General features: G+C 39.7%; 1 long non-coding RNA gene across 1 annotated transcript; it reads left to right on the top strand.

Moving 5' to 3' along the window:
- The first annotated feature begins 380 nt into the window (after window positions 1–380).
- On the top strand, window positions 381–9699 carry LOC132683722 (uncharacterized). Its single transcript, XR_009612353.3, has 3 exons — window positions 381–625; window positions 8905–9047; window positions 9125–9699. It is a non-coding gene; the product is annotated as an uncharacterized LOC132683722 (long non-coding RNA).
- Window positions 9700–22412: the final 12713 nt, after the last annotated feature.

The following is a 22412-nucleotide window of genomic DNA, read 5'->3' as shown; positions in this document are numbered from 1 at the left end:
CTGCCCCTCCCCCACTCAAGTTCTCTCTCTCTCTCTCTCTCTCTCTCTCTGTTTCCAAATAAATAAGTGAACTTTAAAAAAAGAATAGAATAATAAACTTCAGGCAAATTTTCGATCTGAGATTACGGACTAATAACGGAGTTGAGCAACTCAACTAGATGATAGTGCTGCAGAGTGAAGAGAATAGACTATAACAGGAAGAGATACTAGCTAGCTGAGCTCATCCAGGTTGCAAAACAAATCCTTGTCATTAACTTGTTTATTTTCTGTTTCACTTTATGACTCTTTTTCTTACTATTTTAATAGTTTTTGTTTTGTATTCATTATTTAACATTTTGCATCACTGATTCATGGTGATTGTCTCTAGTTCTAAGATCTTTGGGTCTAAGAGCTTGAACCAACATTAGGACCCCCTGGGCCAATCATCTTGTTTTGTGAATGAAAGGGCTGAGACCAAATCAGTTAAGGGACTTTTCAAGTGTAGTGAGTGAGATGATGGGAGATGCCTGAGAGCTCTCGTGGTGGTTGGAGCTCAGCTTCCTCCAACCAAAATTGGTGTTGGGGCAGAGACAGAGGAGAACAGCAGCTATTTGGCCCTGGCTTTATCCCTTCTCCAGACCCTGTGGTAAGTTTCTCTGTTATGAATACCAGGAGCCATACTGATGACTTTAGAAGTACAAGGGTGAGACACGGTTGTATATGGTCTATTCATTGTAGAGTGACTACCTCCAGATGTTTTCTGCCTGCTCATGGTTTTCAGTTCTTTACGTCAGGTCATTTTTTACCTAATGCTTTTTGCCGTTGAGATACCTACACTATATCTTCCTCAAGGGCAAGAGATGGGGTAAAGGCTTACAATAAAACCTTCACAGTCTTGTTCACAGGCACAACAGATTTTTACTCTTTTCCTTATCATTTTGGTTAAGGGCAGCTAGTTTTTACTCAGAAGCAGTTAAAGGATAGAAATGGCATCTATAATTGCATATATTCTGTAATTTTCTTGTTCTTACCATAGGACACAGCCACCATGTGTGCATGTGTGTGCACATTTGTTTACTTGTATTTATATAACTGAATCTAGGATATCAGTTTCTGAATCTAGGAAGGAAATAGGGTGAGATTGATTTTTAGGCCTCAGAGTTTGAACTAGAGTTGGATTGAGTTAAATGCTTATTGCAACAGTTGAATTTACTGGTAAGCAACAGTCTACATGTAGTAGTAATTTGTGTTTCTACTTTATACAAACCTTTCTGATGCAGTGTGTGACTAGGTATTAATTCCTTAACTTTATATTTAATAGAAAGTTAACTTTTCAGGAAATATTTAATTTATGTTCTTGGTTCATGAATTCAGGGAAGTACTATGGGTCAAACATAATCATAACTATGGTATTCCCATTTGCTGGGTGACAGCTGCTAAGGAAACACAGTGAAAAAAGAATAGGGTCTTTTTATCTGTGGCAAATGTTATACGACCCTTAGAAGCTGGGTTGAATTTTCCTGTTTCCAAGTAGTGAAAACAGAGCCTCTAAGAGTTCCTTTAACCTGACTATGATCATGTGGCATGCCAAAGGAGGAACCTGCAGACTATTCTAGGTACCAATGTGTTCTCCTTACCTAGTTTACTTCCCTTCTATTTGCCAAACTCAATTTGATCTCAACTTCATTGGCTTAGATTATTTCCCCAGATAAAAAACCCCAAAGTAGACTCTGAATTGTACTTGCCTCAGCATATTTGAGTGCACTATTCTATGAACTCCTACATCTAAGGTCATCAAAGAATAAGGAAAAAAAACACCCCCAAACATGCCAATGAGTTGGCAAAGTCCAGGAAATACAGCCTTGTTATGAAGGGAAATCTCATTGATACTTCTAAGGGAAAGGAATGTTTTATTGTTCTAATTTCAACACAGTCAGTGAAGAGGATGTTGGCTGGCTGCCAGGTATAGAAACAAAGCCTGTAATGAAAAAAAAAATTCAACATCAGAAATACAACCATATCTATCTTGACACACATTTAAATTTTGTAAAACACTCTTACAAAGTAACCTGGTAAGTTTAACTATGGCATTCATATCCACCTAGTGCTCAATATGTCTGGAATTGGGATGCCTTTTAGCTCCACCAACCAGAGAAAAAAGGACATTCCTAACTTTATCCCAGCCAAATGATTTGTGGTCTAAGCCAAGAGGAAACCCAGATAGGAAAGCTGAGCCCAGCCCTCATAGGCTACATGCTGCCTGCAAAAGCTGACTTTGCTTCGAAAGAAATTCCAAACAGCCAAGAGCAAAACTTGACAAAGTCCATAGGGTTATTGCAGTAACTTTAATTTAGACCTGCCTTAGTGGGTACACCCACTAATACACCCAGATCAAAAAAATTTTTAATAATTTATGTCATGAAAAATATAGTCTCTGACTACAGTGGAATAAAATTAGAAATCAATAACAGTAAGAAATTCTGGAAATTCATAAATACGTGAAAATTAAAAAACATACTCCTAATTAACCAAAGGATCAAAAACTAGCAAATCTGACTCAAGAAGAAACAAAGTCTGAATAAATCTATAACAAGTAAAGAGATTGAGTCAGTAATTAAAAGCTTTCCAGTAAAGAAAAGCTCAGGATCAGATGGCTTCACAGGTGAAGCCTACCAAATATTCAAAGAAAAATTAACACCAATCCTTCTCAAACTCTTTCAAAAAATAGAAGAGGAAGGACTTCTATTATCCTGATTCAAAAACCAGACAAAGACATTACATAAAAAAGAAAACCACAGAACAATATCCCTCATGAATATAGATGCAAAAATTCTAAACAAAATTTTAGCAATACAAATCCAACAATAATAGAAATAATAAAAGAAATAATAGAAAAAGAAATAATATAATATATTATAACCAGGTTGTGTTTATCCCATGAATGTAGTGGTGGCTTAATATTTAAAAATTAATGTATTAACCATATTAACAAATTAAAAAAAGAAAAACAAACCATGCCGTAACAATTGGATACTTTTATGCAAAACAAACAGAAAATGAAGTTTGATTCATATCTCGTACCATATAAAAAATTAACTGAAGATGGATCATAGACCCAAATGTAAAACCAAGGCTATAGAACTTCTCAATAAAACATAGAAGAAAATCTTTGCTACCTTAGATTAGGTAAAATTTTCTTTTATCCAACACCAAAACCATAACCCATGGAGGATTAAAAAAACAAAAATTGGGGCGCCTGGGTGGCGCAGTCGGTTAAGCGTCCGACTTCAGCCAGGTCACAATCTCGCGGTCCGTGAGTTCGAGCCCCGCGTCAGGCTCTGGGCTGATGGCTCGGAGCCTGGAGCCTGTTTCCGATTCTGTGTCTCCCTCTCTCTCTGCCCCTCCCCCGTTCATGCTCTGTGTCTCTCTGTCCCAAAAATAAATAAAAAAAAAAAAAAAAAAAAAAAAATTGGCGTTAATAAAAATTAAGCGTTTTGTTCTTTGTAAAACACTGCTCAGAGAATGAAAGTTCAAGCCGCACATTTGGATAAAATATTTGCAAAGCACATATCTGAAAAAAACAACAATAACAACAAACTTGCATTTGGAATACATAAAGAATTATCAAGCTAAGCATATGAAAGCCGACTACCCAATTTTTGGGTAGGGTGCCTGGGTGGCTCAGTCAGTTGAGCCTCTGACTCTTGATTTCAGCTCAGGTCATGATCCCAGTGTCTTGGGATTGAGCCCCATGTCAGGCTCTGCACTGAGCATGGAGCCTGCTTTAGATTTTTTTTCCCTCTGCCTCTGTACCCTATTTGTGATCCCTCTCTCTCTAAAATAAACATGAAAAATTTAAATAAAATAAAATAACATAAAAATAAAAAGTGGGAAAAATACTTGAATAAACCCTTCACTTCACCAAAGAATATAGGTGACAAGTAAGTAACTGGCAAGATTAAGTTGACATTTTTACTCATTAGGAGAATGTAAATAAAATCATAATGAGATAATACTACATACCTAATAGAGTGGTTAAAGTTAAAAAGACTGACTAAATCAAGTATTGATGAAGGTATAGAATGTAAAAGTGACACAGCTCTTTGGAAGAGTTTGGCAGTTTCTTAAAAAGTTAAACATATCTGTACTTTATGATCTAGCCATTTGTCTCTTAGGTATTTACATTAGAGAAACAAAAACCTATGTCCGCACATAGATTTGTACCCACATACTCGAGTAGGTATACTTGTAGTAGCCCAAACGTAGAAACAATCCAAATGTCTATCCACAGGGGAATAGAGAAATCACGGTACCTCCACACAATGGAATGCTACTTACTCCGTAATACAAAGGAATGAACTACTGATACAAGCAGCAACATGGATAGACATCAAAATAATCATTCTGAGTGAAAGAAGACACAAAAAAGAGCTCCTAGTGTATGATTCTATTTATATAAAATTCTAGAAAATGCAAACTAAACTGTAGTGCAGAAAGGAAATCAGTAGTTTGCTGGTAACAGGAAGTGGAAGGGAGTGTGAAGGACTGGGAAGGAGAGACTACCAAGGACCACAAGGAAACTTTTTGGGGTGATGTATATGTTCACTTTCTTAATTTTGCTGGTTGTCTTAGGGGTGTATATTATATATATTCTCAAAATTTATCAAATTGCCTATTTTAAATATGTGTAGTTTATTATATGTCCATTATACCTCAGAAACAGATTTTTTTCTAAATAAAAGAGAATTATGACTATAGATTGAAATTTTAAAAAGAAATTCAGTGATCAAAAACATGAAAGTTTTTGTATTATGGCTAAACGTCCTTATTCCTCCCAGTATTAAGTAGTAATAAACAAGTATACTTAGTGAAAGCTTCCCACAAAGTAGGTATAATTGTAAGTACTTCACATATATTCACTTGTTTAATACTCACAACATTCCTGTAAGCTATAGAACACATGATAACATTCTATAGTTGGGAAAACTGAGGTAGTGTTAGCCTTAATCAAAGGCTCACTGCCAAAACTAGCCAAGCCAGGATTTAAATTCAGACTATCTGGTCCTAGTATGTTTACTCTTGACCACTGCACTGTGTGTCCTCTCAGACAAAATTCTCAAATGGTTGTGAACTGAGCTAACTAGCTAGAAGTAGAACTATTAGGACAAGAGGGGAGACTTCCAGGGACCCAAGGGGAAGGGCTGCATGAGGTCCGGAAAGAGGGGCCCAAGACATCCAGATCTGGCTGTGTGCCTGTCCTGAGAGGGTCCACCTGGCTCTGTGCATGATATACCACCAAAGGGTTTAGCCAAGACCTTGACTCCTCCTCATTTGTGCAGGTTGACTGTTTCTGTCCCAGGCCAACCTTGATAATCAAAGGCCCTCACCAGCTTTCACAAGAAATTCAATCACACTGAGAAAATCCAGAATTTTGTTTTGTTTTGTTTTCAGGAAGATCTGGGGATTCGTGGGAAAGAGTGACACCTCCCGACACATAGCATTTCTTCAGTTCCTCACATCCCCCAACTACCCAACTTCTAAGCCTCTCCTTCCTTCCCTAGCCAGTCTCCTGTCCTTCCTCATCTCTGTTCTGCAACGCTTGGTCCCAGCTTTCCGTTTATTTTACTTCTCCACTTAAAACTTAATCCATGGCTCTTACCCTCCTCCCAAGCCTACCAAAGTCGTTCTCATGTCAGTTGCTAAGAAGATAGCATTGTACCTGTATCCTGATAGGAACTCTTGGCCAACTTCCCGAGGCTGACGTGACTATGTGCTGCTGCTGTGACCATATCTAAAAGAAATGCATGGAGCACAGGCAAGGACCTTCTCCCAGATAAAACCTCAGCTCTTGGGTACTGCAGCAAAGGCCCAAGCTCAATGCAACCCTCAGGAATCTCGCTGAGATTTTCTCAGACTGATACTGAATATCTCCTGGTGGCTAGTGGGCTTCAGTTTGTATGGTTCTGTTAAAGAGGAGATAAAAAGGCTTGGATAGTCCTCCCCTCTCCATAAGCTTTGGATGGCTGCCCTTCTTGGGCTTACAAAACAGTCTGCAATGTGAAGGCAGCATTGAAAGAGGAGGCATTTATAACTCCGAATCTCAGGTCTCCAAGGGTGGGAAAAACAGAATGAGGAGGATCTCAGCCACTCCACCAATTTGGACTGCCCTGCCACCCCCCCTCTCCGTGATTGCATGTGGGAGAGTAAGGGGTGGAGAGGGAGGAAGAGAAAGCAGATAGGGCCTCTCTCCAACAGTGTGTGCAGAGTGAGGTGTGGGAGCAGAATAAACACTGTGAAAGGAAGTGAAATCCCCGATGGGACAGTCATGCTATGCCTCTTCTTTGCTGTGTCGCCCCCTCACTCCAGCGATGACTAAGCTGATTCATTCAGGGCACATCCATTTTCAAATGGAGAGGAACAGTTAGGGCTTGGGGAAGAAGGAGAGAGGCACAGGCTGCAAGGTTCTGTCCTGTAAGAGCAGAGATGTGTGTGCAGGGCAGACGGACCTGTACACATGTCTTTTGATTAGCGATCACAATGTTTTACAAAGGCCTGAACTAGTTGCCAATGTGCTATAACGGGGTGGGGGCTATTTTATATGAAAAGTCAGAATTTGGAGCACCCGGGTGGCTCAGATAGTTGAGCAACTGACTCTTGATTTCGGCTCAGGTTATGATTTCATGGGTCGTGAGTTCAAGTCCCATGTCAGGCTCCATGCTGACAGTGCAGAGCCTGCTTGGGATTCTCGCTCTATCTCTCTCTCTCTATGCCCCTTCCCTGCTTGCGCACGCTCTCTGTCTCAAAATAAATAAACAAACATTAAAAAAAAATCTGAATTCATGAACATCAGCTCATCTGGGCAACCTCACCATATCACTTTAACAGCTTCCTAGCAGGTCTCCCTGCTTACAGCCTGTTTTAAACCCAGCAGCCAGAGGGATCCTTTTACAGTGTGAATCAAATCATGTCACTCCATTGATCAAATCTGCCCATGATGTCCCATCTCACTCAGAGTAAAAACCAGAACCCCCGAAATGCTCTGCAAGACCCTGCAGGGTGTGGCACCCCATTTCCTTTGTTCTCTCCTCTTCCTCTTTCTCCTCCTCCTCCTCCTCTCCCCACAGAGTACACAGATTCAAGTCCTGACTCTATTTTCTGTGTGTCTTTGGGCAAATAATGTAACTGGTCTGTGTCTCAGTTCCTCATCTGTAAATGAAGCTAATGATCACAGCTTGCTCACAGGAGTGTTGTGAGGACAAAATAAGTTAATATTTAAAAAGCCCTCACAACAGCCTGACACATAGTGAGAACTGTTGCTCCTCTGCTCTAGCCGTGCTGGCTTCCTCGATTTTCCTCAAATGAGCCCCGTTTGTACCTGCCTGAGTGCCTTTGCTAATGCTGCTTTCTCTGCATGGCCCTGCTTCCACAGGTACCCATGGGATTTGCCCCTTCACCAGCTTCAAGCCTTACTTACCAGTATTTGAGAGGAATCAAATTTTAACAAAAAATGGACCAAAAATAGAAGGGGGAGGGGGGAGCCAGTTCAGAGGAAATGAAATGAGTATTGATTGAATTTAGGAAAGAAATGGAAGAAAAAGACAATTATCTCAAAATGAGGATTCAATTGCAAGATGGCTAAAGGAGAAGAGATTCAAATAAAAATTTAACAAGGAGCATTGGAGAAAGACTGAGAACTCAAAAAGGCAATTAAAACATGTGATAATTTTTTTCTAGAAAATCATGAGGACACCTAAAGTTATAAACTAGATATGGATCAGCACTGTCTGGTTTAGGATTTACTAAACTATCATTCTAGATATTCTGTCTGAGCATCCAAGGCCAGCTTGTCACTACCCCTGGCTATTGAAAAGTTTTTGCTGTAACTTCCACTCTGCTTCTTCTGCTAATCCAGGCTGAACTGTCTTGTCCGACCCTGTAGCCACCCAGGAAGCAGAGGGCCCTCACTCCATGTGCCCATGTCTGGGCCTTGCATCACAAAGCTCCCCAGAATCTCCAAGTGGCAAATTATGCCACATGCCCAGCTACCCTATCCCCCCTCCATCCTTCTCCTTCCTCTCTAGTCTCTGGGATCAGGGTTAGGGTTAAGGTTAGTTCCTGTTGACCCTTTCTCTTCTCTGGAGAATCAGTTTCCATTTCTATGTGGCATGCCAGCAGCGAAGACTTTCATTCATTCGTCAACAATATTTATGTTGAGCAATAAGGACTTAGTATTGCCTTTATTTCCAGAGAAATCTGAACAATTGTTTGGTTTTCTTTTCTTATTTCCAAAGAACTCTGAACCATTTTAAATGGAGACCTCAGTGTGAGTGCCTTAAATAAACATGACCTATTCAGAGACAGTAGAGGATGGGAGAGGGGCACTGTCCATATCCCTGCTTTTGTCCCAGGCAAGGGAGGGGAGGCTACAGAAAAGGGTCTCTTCTAGGCAGTTTGAAGATTGCTTGTAGCAATCCTGCCCTTGATGATGCCTCTTCTGGGCTCTCTGGCAGTGTGGGGCTATGGAAGGAAGCCTTGTCTGAACTATAAGAGAAAAAGAGAAGTTTTCTCCCACTCCTGGCATGAGTCCCTCTGCACATTATCTGAAAGAAGCGAGGCTGACCTCTGGGAGAGCCAAGTGCACTAAAGTGTACTCGGACACATACGAGCTGTCAGAAGGGTGCCAATGAGTGCCATAGGATTGAAAACTTTTCAAAATACTAACAGCTCAGGGTGGGAAAGAGGAACAAAAATAGAAGGAAAAAAAATCTCAATACATGTGTGAAGATTTTGTCTGATGTCCTTTGAAAGACAGCTGGAGTTGGAGTGGAGACCTAGTCCCTGGCCTTTCCCCCAAGAGATTCTTTTAGGGGAAGAAGGCAGATTTCGGGATCTCAGATGTTGACTAATTATTTTTTTTCTTTTCAGGAAGCTTGTCTGCTGGAGTCCTCATCTAACTGCTCTCTGCCCCTTGGAGTGAGATCGTTGTTTTGCTAACAAGTTTTGGGGTGGAAAAGAGTCCTGTGGATTTGTTCCAGAATATTGTCCGTTTAACTGAGGCTCACTCATTGGTTAGTGTTTATCTTCCACCTGAAACAAAACCAACTTCCCCATTCTGCTCACCCCTCTTTTCTCCTTTCCTTTTTAGGAGAAACAGGGTGCTGTGGCCACACTGGGGAGGAAGTAACTGGCCCAGCGTTCTCACCTCAGCAGGACAGCACGGAATGACCCAGAATGACCCCGTTCGGGATGGTCCTTGGCATCGCCCTCTGTCTCTGACCTGTGGCAGAGGGAAGAAGGAGCAAGAAACACGGTGTCAGAGAGAGGGATAAATTAAGAGGCCAAACATAAAGAACATGAAGAACACTCATGATTATTTTGTTATTAGAATTTGGGTTGACATACGTGTATGTATCTCAGAAGGATATTGTAAGGAATAAAATCATTTTATATGTATAAAGTGCTGAGAATGGTACCTGGCAATCTGTGAATGTTAGCTATAGTTACTCTTTAATCCTAGACTTCACATTTTCTTTCGGTGAGCCCCTCCTGGCCCATTCCTCTCTGTGATAATCTGAACTCTTCCTGTTCCTTTTAATCTCAAAAAATCTCCTCTGTTTTATGAAACCAATGAAACCATTATGTGTACCATGCACTTAATCCATAGCAAGCCCTACTTTATTGTGTATTAGTTTTTCCTTATGTACCTTTTGTCTGCCTCAGTTAGACTGAAGTCCTTAAGGACAGCAATGCTCTTGTATGAATTCTTGTGTCTTCTGTGTCTTGTTCAGTGTTTTGTGCACATAGTTCCTCAAGTAATTTTTGTTACTGGGGCTATGAAAACAGTCACCAAGAAGAATTTGGAAAGAGCATGATGTAAAAGTAGAGAAATCCTATTTGGGCTATGTTGGCTCCTACTCTGACCCTGAGGAAGGCAGAATTTTCATCCTTTCTTGGTTGGAAAGCTGGGATGATCACAGTGCTTTTTGTTGCTACCATGTGGCTTTTCTTTGAAATGTTATCTCTGGAAACCACATAGAAATTTTCACTTCTCTTCCAATTTATCTGATAAGGAAAAGATGCTGACATGTATTTGCCAATGCAGTTCCAAGGAAGTTTTTCTCCCACAATCATCTGCAAACCCTTCTGCAGAAAGTTCTGCAGGGTTTTGGCATGAGGGTTGCCCAGCGCCTCATCACCTCATCGCCACACATGGCTTATCTGGAAGGCGGGCACTCTACGTGGGCCAGCGTTCCTGTGGTTGGCATTCCTGCTTGGATCCTGGTAGTGAGATGGTTGCAGGAAGGTAAGTGCAGAGGGAGGGCAGAGAGAGAGATGCATGAATGCAGGCCCAGCTTCTCTCAGCCTCAGGTGGAAGAGTCTGTCTAGTCTGGCTTAGCTTAAAGGATGTGGGTTTGTCCTGAGGTGAACTTGATGGGAAAAGTTTGCTCTAGTTCTGAACTCAGCTCTTGGAAACTCATGCCAAATGAATATCTGTTGAATAAAGAAATGAGTCAGTGAGGGAGGGAATGGCCTTAAGAAAACCGAAGTTGGTTCAAGCCCTCAAATTGAAAATGTGAAAAATGGTCTGCGTGTCAATCATAGTGGCTCAGGCCACATCTTTAATGTCCCCCCGAGTTTTAGAATAAAATGGCATCATAAACTTACCCAATCTTTCCATCTGGAGCTCTAAGCCTTATGTCATCCTCTAATCTATTTCTAGAGCTGCCTAAGATGCAAACGTGATCACGTTACGCTCACTCCTTCAATAGCTTTTTGCCACACTCAGAAAACATCCAAAGTCCTTGGGCATATCATGCAAAGCATTCCATGTTTTCCCCTCTACCTTTTTTCTTTTCTTTTCTCATATTATCTATTGTTCTTCAATTCAGTAAAGTTCCATTTCTCGTCCTTTGACTGTGGAAAGCTATTTGTTGTCCTCCAATATGCAAGACACTCTCAAGCCTCCTCACCTTTGCATAAATGGCTCCTCTGCCAGCCATGCCCATCAGCTTTTATTCCCCGGCTAATATCTATTCATCCCCCAAGGATTAACTCAAGACTTTCCTCCTGGATGAATCTTTCTCTGATCTCTTTCTAGGTAGAGTTAGGGGCTCTCTTCTCATATTATCCCAGCAACTTTTGCCAATTTCCATTGTAACATACTTTCTTTTCTCCCAACACACCTAATCAATGAAAAGTATTCCATCATACACGTGAGCATAATTTAGGTAGAGAGTGATTGTTGTCCATAAGTATAATTATGAAATTATAATTTAGTATAATGGTGATATTATGGACATTGAAGTTAATATTGCCTGAGTTTCCATTACAGAGCCCCCATTTTTTGAATTGGGCTAGTTTGTAACTTCTTTAAGCCTCAATTTCTCCATCTATGAAACCAAGATAATAATCATATTCACCCCTTAGCTTCATGTGAGTATTAAATGAAATGTTGACGGCCAATGTCCCAGCACAATGCCTTGAACACAGTGTGTATTCAATATTGTCGTGCAGACACAGATGAAGATAAAATTTATTTTTGTGTTCCCTGCTTCCAGCAAGAAAGGAGCTAGAAAAGCAGTTTGAACTCACCGAGGTTAACCTTTCCTAGAAGGAGGTTGAGATGAGGGATGTTCTTTTGAATCACTCTAGATGGCTATCCTTAGAAGGTTATTGCTTCATTATCTGGGGGAAAGGCATGGCATAAGACTGTTTTGAGACCCAAACCCTGGGCTAGAAGGGAGAAGAGGAGGGTGGGGTTCTGGGTGCCTGCACTGGTGGACTTCTGAGCCAAACCTAACTCTGTGCTCTAGGTCTGACATGCAGGTAGAGTGGGGTGTGTCTGTACAAGGAAGAAACACTGATATAAAAATGCTGGAATTGAGAACTGGCCCTGCCACAGAGTGCTGGGCTCAGGTCTCACAGCAAGTTTCTCCTTAGCTCTCAGTGGCTTACCACCCAGAGGTAGCACCCGAAGTGGAATGCCCCTGGGCTGGAATCCACCTCCCAGCCCAAGATACTCTTAAACTGGAACAAAACAGAGTCCACGATTTTAGATTGGTTCCCATTACTAATAGGTAGAAGAATGGGCTTGTTCATCAGGTATCTGGATTGAAACTGGATCATATTAGTTGCATAAGGAAACTTAGAAAGGGCTTGGGGACCCTCACATTATGATATCACCATTAGTTATTAAATGAATGGACTCTATAAGGTGGAGTTGATTTTGAGTTCCGTCGCTGTGTCCAAAATGGGTTGGATACACCACAGGCTGTGCAAGACAGTTCACTGAAGTGTGGGAGGAAAATATTAGATCTTCTATTTGTAATTTTTAATATATGTATAAAAATATATAAGTGTACTTACAATATATAGTGTTTGGTTTCACGCAGACAAACCCCGATAAAATAGATTAGTAGCACAAAAAATATTTCTGCAAAAAAAACACAACCCCCAAATCTCTGCAATGCTCCACATCCTGAAGATAACACTAACAGCATAAATACAAGGAAATCCTAAAACAGGTCAAAATTGACTCTTTTCTTAGTTTTAGTTGTTAAAAGATAAACTGAGGCATATTAAAAATGTTGAGTTTATTTGAACAAAACTTGATTTGAATTAGGCAGCACCCAATCTAACAGATTGAAAGGAGCTCTGAGGAGCAGTACAAAATGAAAGACTTTGGTAGGAAGAAGAGAACAGGAATGAGGAAGTTGTACTAGGCAAAAAGCTGGGCTGGTTATTGCTGTTATTTTCCCTTAGGCAACGGCAGGAATCTATCAGGCAGATGACCGAACTAGTGTTGATCAAGTGGTTCCTGATCCACCGGTTTAGATTCCTTTCTGGGAAAGCTGAAACTGTAATTAGGTCTCGGTGTGATGATGGTGGGGGGGGGGGGGGGGGGGGGGTGGGGATAAGCATCAGCAACCCCTTTGGGGCCTGTTGTCTTGTTTTTAACATAGTATAAACTTGTCAACCATGAAATTGTATTAAAACAATGATGATCTAAGCAGATCTGACAGTATGCTACATTATAGGTATTTTTTTGTGAAAGTAAATTCAGTATCTTCTTTCAAGGTCAAGAAAGTATTTGATCAGTGAGTGAGACAATAATTGCTTTTCAAAAGAAACCCATACTGTGAAAAATGCTTTATGAAAATGATGCTTCCATTAAATGTTGCTGTAAATGATTTTATGTTATCAAGTATTAATTATTCTTTCTCTGTACACCAACAAAATTAGAAAGTAGGGTTTTCTGAACTATTTTTCAAATCTTCCAAAAAGATTTAGTGTAGTTTTGACCCATTTGCTTAAAATACATAAATGTGCAACACCTTGCAATTCACTTACAAGAATAATTGATATCAGGACAGATGTTAATTTGCTAGTTAATTTCATTAAAAGTTTTAGCCTAATTTGTAATGACCTAACTATTCAAATTCTAGCAGCAAAGAAGAGTGAACAGAGGTGTTATTCCACTCCACTATCTTTACATTAGTAGGTATCTTTCAATGAGGCAAAACAGAGTCCATCTCCCATGTGGAAGATAATTTTGTGTCTACATCAAATAATTTTTTCCCGACAGATATTAAGTCACATAGAAAGTATGACCACAACTGGTCATCCTGTTTTTTCCCAAATCGGAAGTTTGAGCCACAACTATGTAAGTACTTTTCTTTCTGGGACTCCATGTTTCTGGGGAATTTGCCTTCAAAAATAAATAAATGGCCATTATTCAGTTAAAATTGAACACAGACCCAGGGACTCAGGTTTTAGGATTTACTGTGGGTAAGTCATTTAAGTGAAAAATACTAAAACTGGCACTTTATTTAATCTTCATGAGAAAATCAGAACTGTGATATGCTCAAAATCATACACACACACACACGTTTGGAATTAAGAGAAAAAAGGAAAAATTACACTGATATTATTTAACTATGTTTTTATTTATTTATTTATTTATTTTTATTTTTGAGAGAGAGAGAGAGAGAGAGAGACAGAGCATGAGTGGGAGGGTCAGAGAGAGAGGGAGACACAGAATTTGAAGCAGGTTCCAGGTTCTGAGCCATCAGCACAGAGCCCATTGCAGGGCTCAAACTCACAAACCATGATATTATGACTTGAGCCAAAGTTGGATGCTTAACTGACTGAGCCAACCAGGCGCCCCTATGTCTTTTATTTAATAGGGTAACAGGGGCTAACTCAGCAGGTAATCCAGAAACTGCTTCAGTTTCTAGGTAAATTGCTTCTTGTTCAGTTTTTCTCCGGAGAATTGTGCCTATAGGTTGTAGCTCAAAAGAATGCCCCTTCCAACTATGGGCTGTCCTGATTACTGCCCCACTTACCTCCAGCTGTCCCCCAAATCCAACACACATTCCAGCAGAGTACTGGGGAGGGGAAAATAAAACCTGTCAGTTAGGATTAGGTTCATCTGGGAATAAAATGGACCACTTTTCTTCCCATCCAACCTCCACAAACACAAAAAGTGCCTTAAAAAGATAGAGGTATCATTCTCTCATGTAAAACAATTTCAGAGATAATAAGTCCAGGAATGATGACAACCTCACAGTCATCAAAGAACCAGTCTTTCCCCAAGATTCTGCTTCAACATGCTTAAGAGTTGGTCCTTGTTCTTATGGTTCAACATGGCTGCTGGAGTTCGAACCATCACATCAGCAGGATGGAGGGAATGTAGGGGAGGGCTTTTTAATCTAAAGATTAGAAGTGTCCTGAAGTGTCACACAATGCTTCCACTTATGTCATATGGCTCCAAATTAATCACATGGCTAGTCCTAGCTGAAAGGGAGATTGAAACATATTTTTTACTACATTCTAAGCTAAAAGGTGTATTTCTTAATACTAAAAAAGGAGGGGGGGAGGATAATGAATATCAAAAAACAAGTGTCAGTCTCTGTTATAATTCTTTTCCTTTCTTTAATTATTTCATGTTTTATAAAAACCACAAAGCCCTTCTCAATTGTGTAAATGGGACCCTTTTGTACTATGGAGTAGAATTCCTTTTATTCCATTTCCCAAAGAATTTTAAGTTATTGGCCCAGCAACCAAACTCCAGAAGGCTATACTTCCATATGGCTGTGGTCTTTCAATGCAACTCACACTTTTGCTCCAATCCAAAGCTCAGTGATTCTCCCAACCCTTTTGTTTATTGATCCCACTCTCCCCTCTTTTTATTAATAGCTAGAGAAACTAGAGCATCTCAAATATATTCAGATTCACAAGATGTACTCAGAAGTCTTGGAATTCTAAGTGGTTCTACTCAAAGTATTTATTATTTTTTTTAAAAAAAGAGTGAAATTATAGGGCCAAGTATCCCAATATTTCCAAATTTCTAGATATTAAGGCATTGTAAGATCCCAGCAACTGAGAAATCAATCACTTATCTCTTTATATGGATGTTTTGGCCTCTTTTTTAAAAATAGTATTTTCTTTTTGTCCAATTACAAATTTCGAAAAATAATCTTTTTGGTATTTTAGGTTCTTCTGAAAGGATTTTGTGACCTATTTAAGATATCTACTATCTCTCATTTGATACTTATTAAATCCACTCCTTTATCATCACTAACTTCCTAATTTATCTCCTTAATATTTTTAGTATTTTCTTAAAATCATAGGCCTTCTTCTCAAAACTTCTCAAAATTTCTAGAAGAATTCCTGATAATGGAGAACACATTTGCATGAATAAACATACTTCTCCTGTTTCAATTCCCACAAGAAGATTTTTTTTTTTTGTACCAGTGAGAGATGGAAAGAGCATGGGGATTCCTAGGAAATCCCAATCCTACACTGTACTCAAATGTTTTCCTCACTTGTAATTTGTACACAACATTTTTGATGTAGCCAAATGATCAAAGAAAAGTACAACGTTCTGTGCATGGTCTTTGCAAGATGTTTTGTAAAACCCACATATTTTCCAGGCTCTGTGCTGACAGCTGAGAGCCCAGAGCCTGTTTTGGATTCTGTGTCTCCCTCTCTCTGCCCCTCCCCTGCTCATGCTCTGTTTATTAGAAAATAAAATATTTTTTAAAAAATTAAAAAAATAAAACCCACATATTTTCTGTTAAAATAGTTAGAGGAGTTAAATTAATTTACATGTTTGTATACAATTTGTTTATAATTCTCAACTGGTCCTCGTGGATTTTCTGGCTTCTTTCATATCAGTTGAAGGTATCAGTATGTGCTTGTACTGTTGTCCTTGTGGTTTTGTATTATCTCTCCTCTTTCTTAATTTTTTAAATGTTTATTTTTGAGAGAGAGAGAGAGACAAAGTGCAAGCAGGGGAGGGCAGAGAGAGAGAGGGAGATACAAAATCCAAAGCAGGCTCCAGGCTCTGAGCTGTCACCACAGACCCCAATGCAGGGCTTGAACCAACGAACTGCAAGATCATGACCTGAGCCAAAGCTGGCTGCTTAACCGACTGAACCACCCACCCAGGTGCTCCTATCTCCTCTTTAACTCATTCTGATTATATTCCCATGAAGAAGAAAAGTAAAGCATAAAAGAGAGCTTGAGGCATATAAAGAATGAGAGAGAATGACAGAGGTTACAGGGAGTATAGGCTGTCATATCATATTGGTTAGGCAGCTAATTCCTTTAAAACCATCACCTCCATTCATTATGCATTATGTATTCATTACACACTGGGTATGTCTTGCCAAAACCTGAAGGGTGAACTTCCCCTGGGAAAACCAGCTGGGAATATACCTGCTTGGAGCTGGAGGAGGCATTAAATAGCTATTCTGTGGGAGAACAGGACTAGAGGAATTTACAGGTGAGCAGTAGGGACTGAAGGTAGGCTGGAGCTCTACCATGATCAGAGTCAGACCCCTGCAATGAAATAATGTTAAACTTCATGACAAAGAAAGAAATAACAGTTAACACCAAGGTGTATGAAAGTTGTAAATCTCAAAGGGGTCAGGACTAAGGACTATGGTAAGTAAAGGGAACTGTGTACAAGTGGCAGGTGAAATGGAAAGAGCTTTTGAGGCATTTGCAAGAACGCTTTCTCTTCTCTTACCTTGTTGTTCTTGAAGACTTCTGATCTCTCTGGATCTGGGAACTCTACAGAACTGACCTGGAACCCTGGAGTATATATGTGGATACAGGGGCTTATCAAAGAAAAGACTACTTCCTTATCTTCAGAAGACAAACTTCTGTTTCTATTTAAATTGATGCAATTATTTAGAAAACCCTATTTGGGAGGTGCATTTTATTTTATTTTTTTTAAAGTTTGTATTTCAATGTCCCTTAGTCCCTCTGCAGATATCTCTTTCTTTTTTTTTTTTTTTAAATGTTTATTTATTTTTGAGACAGAGAGAGACAGAGCATGAATGGGGGAGGGGCAGAGAGAGGGAGACACAGAATCGGAAGCAGGCTCCAGGCTCTGAGCCATCAGCCCAGAGCCTGATGCGGGGCTCGAACTCACAAACCGTGAGATCGTGACCTGAGCTGAAGTCGGACACTCAACCGACTGAGCCACCCAGGCGCCCCTGCAGATATCTCTTTCAAGGAGGCCCTGGCTGTAAAGGGGCCTGGCAACAAATTTGAAGTGAGACTATGAAGACAGTAGTAAGAAGAAATAGATATCTTTCCAATTGTTGTTTTCTTTTGAAAAGTTTGGGTTCACATAAATATGTTGCACCACAAGAGTAGCCACGAGAACAGAAATTTTTACAAAAGATTCTGTGTGATGTCAGTTTTGGATCACGTTGAGAGTAATGGTTCCATCCAAGGAATTTTAGATGTTACTAATCTGCTGTTTTTAAAAGCTTTCTTTAAATCCATATCACAATGGTAGGAACATGCTGTGGGTAACAAGAAGGGCTCATGGGAATGGTATTAGAGCACAAAACTTTGGCCTTAAGGTGTTTTGTTTTGATCCAATACACTTTGTAAATGACTAACTGCATACCAGTAGTTTAGTATTGAGGTCTTCCCAGAAACAACACCAAAAAAACACATTGTTATTAAAGGCACAGTAAGTATTAAAGATGCAAATTAGATGATGAGTAGTAAAAACAGATTTACACAGATATATAAAATATTAATAAAACTGGACTCCCTCCTAGAAATCATGTCGAAACATGCCACATTTCAAATGAGGTAAGTAGTTTCAGATTTGACTTTCCAAAAGCATTTGAGAAAGAGAAGTCAAAAAATATATTGATCTTATTATAAAAAAAAATAGTTAATAATAATAGAGCTGGTCAACTTGGTGGAGAAGTAGGGGGACCTGAAGTTCTCTCGTCTCTCAAACACAGCAATGTTGAGGCCGGAGGACTTGGAATTCCAAGAGTCCAAGCTGCAGAGTGATGGAGACATCTCCAGGGGACCACTGGGACAACTTGGCTGGCCATAGGTGTGTGATTGAGAACTGGAAGAGATAAAACATGCAGCATAGGAATGGAGGGGAGGGATCCCCTTCTGTGGAGAGACAAACCAAAGAGAAAGAGAGGCTGTGGAAGTGTAGGATTATATATGAAGAAGAGAAAACCCACAGACCAGGGATTGGAAAAAATGGAGAAAGATCCAATTTCTAACTGTGGGGCTTTCTCTGGACTGGGGCCGGCTGCCCTGTTCGTGCACCTGGGAAGGTGGGGAGCCAGTCCTGGCCTGGGTAACTAGCTCAGAGGCACAGTCTGCAGTGGGAGAAAGCAATCTCCTCTCTTGAGTGCTGTGGGAAGAAGGCAAAGAACCGTTCCAAGGACAAAAGACCCTGCTTGCAACCACCAGCCAGAGGCCTTTTGTCAGCAGGGTGGAGTGGCTCTAACCCAGAAGCGGGGTGCTCAGAGCAGAATCCTTTAAGACATCAGGGTTTGAATCCCAGTTGAGTGCCTGGGAGGCACAGGAGACTGTGGAGCAGAAAAAAACGGCCAGCTCACACCGGTGCAGCATTGTGAAGATGGACTGAATGCAGTGGTTTGGGACACCCAGTCTGGGGAGGAGATACTGGGGTGTCACAACTTTTCTCCCCATCACCAACAAGGTGGGGCTTCAGGGAATGGACAAGGGGCCCACAGTGGAGGCAGGATCCACCTATACAAAGCATGCCCCTCTGTGCCTGGTAACTGTGTATCTACTAGAGCAAGACTGACACTGATCACCAGTGTTATATATATATGATGTATATATGTACATCATATATATATATGGTATATTTTATATATACATATTTTTTTTCCTGTCTTCTTTCTCTTCCTCTTATTTCTTCCCTGGTTATTCTGGTTGTTGGTTCATTTAAGCAGACATATTTAATCTATTCCTTTTACACCTCTTCTATATCTCTTTCTTCTTTATTTTCCTCTCTCTTTCAACGGATTAAGTTATATTGTTTCTCTGCCTGGTCAATTTTCTTTGATTTTTCCCCATCCCTGTCATTTCTCTCTTTGTATGGGATAAGGCTTCTTTAACCACCACCCCCCTTTTTAAAATTTTTTCCAGAGTTATTTCAATGAACAAATCAAAGCACACCTGGTGGAAGGTCCAAACCACCAGTACGAAGAGGGAGGTAAAACAACCAGAGTTGCAACAACAGACAGAACATAACACGCTCCAAAAATACCTCCTGTAGGGCCAGGCCCTGGACAGTGTATGACCCCTTTTTAATATAATAGTGCTCGCAGGTGCAGGACACATAACAAGCTATTAAAACACATAAGGGACAGAAAACTAACAAAATGATGAAATGGAAGAATTCTCCTCAAAAGAAATTCCAGGAAGAAATGACAGCTAGAAAATTGCTGAAAACATGTATAAACAATATATCTGATCAAGAATTTAGAATAATAGTCATAAGATCAATTGCTGGGCTTGAAAAAAGCATAGAAGACAGCAGAGAATCTATTGCTGCAGAGATCAAGGAACTAAAAAATAGTCATTATGAATTAAGAAATGCTGTAAATGAGGTGCAAAATAAACTAATGCAGTGACAGCAAGGATGGAAGAAGCAGAGGGGGAATAAGTGAAATAGAAGATAAAATTATGGAAAATGATGAAGCCAAGAAAAAGAGAGATAAGAAAATAGTAGACCACGAGGGGAGAATTAGAAAACTAAGTGATTCATTAAAAAATAATATTCGTATCATAGGAGTTCCAGAAGAAGAAGAGAGAGAGAAAGAGGCAGAAGGTTTACTTAAATTATAGCTGAGAACTTCCCTAATTTGGGGAAGGAAGCAGACATCCAAATCCAGGAGGCACAGAGAACTCCCTTCAGATGTAATAGGAATATGTCTTCTCCATGGCATATCATAGTAAAACTGGCAAAATACAAAGATAAAGAGAGAATTCTGAAAGTAGCCAGGGACAAACAGGCCTTAACCTACAAGGGTAGACACATGAGGGTAGTAGCAGACCTGTCCACTGAAACTTGGCAAATGAGAAGGGAGTGGTAGGAAAATATGCAGCCAAGAATCCTTTATCCAGCAAGGCTATCATTCAGAATAGAAGGAGAGATAAAGTCTTTCCCAGACAAACAAAAACTAAAGGAGTTTGTGACCACTAAACCAGCTCTGCAAGAGATCCTAAGGGGGACCCTGTGAGTTGAATGCTGCAAAGACTACAAATAACCAGAGACATCACCACAAGCATGAAACCTACAGATAACAATGACACTAAATCTATATCTTTCAATAATCACTCTGAATGTAAGTGGACTAAATGTCCCAATCAAAAGACATAGGGTATTAGGATGGATTAAAAAACAAGATCCATCTATATTCTGTCTACAAGAGACCATTTTAGACCTGAGGACACCTTCAGATTGAATATGAGGGGATGTAGAACCATCTATCATGCTACTGGAAGTCAAAAGAAAGCTGTAGTAGCCATACTTATATCAGACAAACTAGACTTTAAAGGCTGTAACAAGAGATGAAGAAGGGCATTATATAATAATTACAGGGTCTATCCATCAGGAAGAGCTAACAATTATAAATGTTTATGCCCCCAATTTGAAAGAATCCAAATATATAAGTCAATTAATTGCAAACATAAGCAATCTTATTGATAAGAATATAGTAATTGCAGATGACTTTAATACTCCACTTACAACAATGGACAGATTATCAAGGCAGAAAATCAATAAAGAAACAATGGCTCTGGATGATATACGGGACCAGATGGCCTCAACAGATAAATTCAGAATTTTTTATCTCAAAGCAACAGAAAACACATTCTTCTCAAGTGCACATAGAACATTCTCCAAGATAGATCACATATTGGGTCACAAAACAGCCCTCAATAAATATAAAATAATTTAGATCACACCATGCATATTTTCAGATCACAATGCTATGAAACTTGAATCAACCACAAGAAAAAAATTGGAAAACCTCCAAATGCATGGAGGTTAAAGAACATCCTACTAAATAATGAATGGGTCAACCAGGGAATTAAAGAAGTAATTAAAAAATATATGTAAGCAAATGAAAAGGAAAACATGACAGTCCAAACCCTTTGAAATGCAATAAAGACAGTCCTAAGAGGAAAATACATTGCAATCCAGGCCTAACTCAAGAAACAAGAAAAATCCCAAACACAAAATCTAACAGCATACCTAAAGGAACTAGAAGCAGAACAACAAAGAAACCCTAAAGCCAGCAGCAGAAGAAAAATAATAAAAATTAGAGCAGAAATAAACAATATAGAATCCAAAACAAACAAAAACAGTAGAACAGATCAATGAATCTAAGAGCTGGTTTTTTTTGAAAGAATAAACAAAACTGATAAACCCCTAGCCAGACTTCTCAAAAAGAAAAGAGAGAGGACCCAAATAGATAAAATCACCAATGAAAATGGACAGATCATAACCAACACCACAGAAATACAAGCAATTATTAGAGAATACTATGAAAAATTATATGCAAACAAACTGGACAACCTGGAAGAAATGGACAAATTCCTAGACACTTACACACTACCAAATCTCAAATGGGAAGAAATAGAAAATTTGAACAGACCCATAACCAGCGAAGAAATTGAATTGGTTATCAAAAATCTCCCAACAAATGAGAATCCTGGGCCAGATGGATTTCCAGGGAAATTATAGCAGACATTTAAAGCAGAGTTAATACCTATTCTTCTCAAGCTGTTCAAAAAAAAAAATAGAAATAAAAGGAAAGCTTCCAGACTCATTCTATGAAGATAGCATTACCTTGATTCCCAAACCAGACAAAGACCCCACTAAAAAGGAGAATTACACACCAATATCCCTGATGAACATGGATGCAAAAATTCTCAAGAAGATACTAGCAAATCAAATTCAATAGTATATTAAAAGAATTATTCACTATGACCAAGTGGGATTCATTCCTGGGCTGCAGGGCTGTTTCAATATTCACAAATCAGGGGCGCCTGGGTGGCGCAGTGGGTTAAGCGCCCGACTTCAGCCAGGTCACGATCTCGCGGTCCGCGAGTTC

The sequence above is a fragment of the Panthera onca genome, chromosome C2, assembly GCF_046562875.1.
Source record: "Panthera onca isolate mPanOnc1 chromosome C2, mPanOnc1 haplotype 2, whole genome shotgun sequence".
Lineage (NCBI taxonomy): Eukaryota > Metazoa > Chordata > Mammalia > Carnivora > Felidae > Panthera > Panthera onca.
This window is presented reverse-complemented; position numbering and strand designations above follow the sequence as displayed.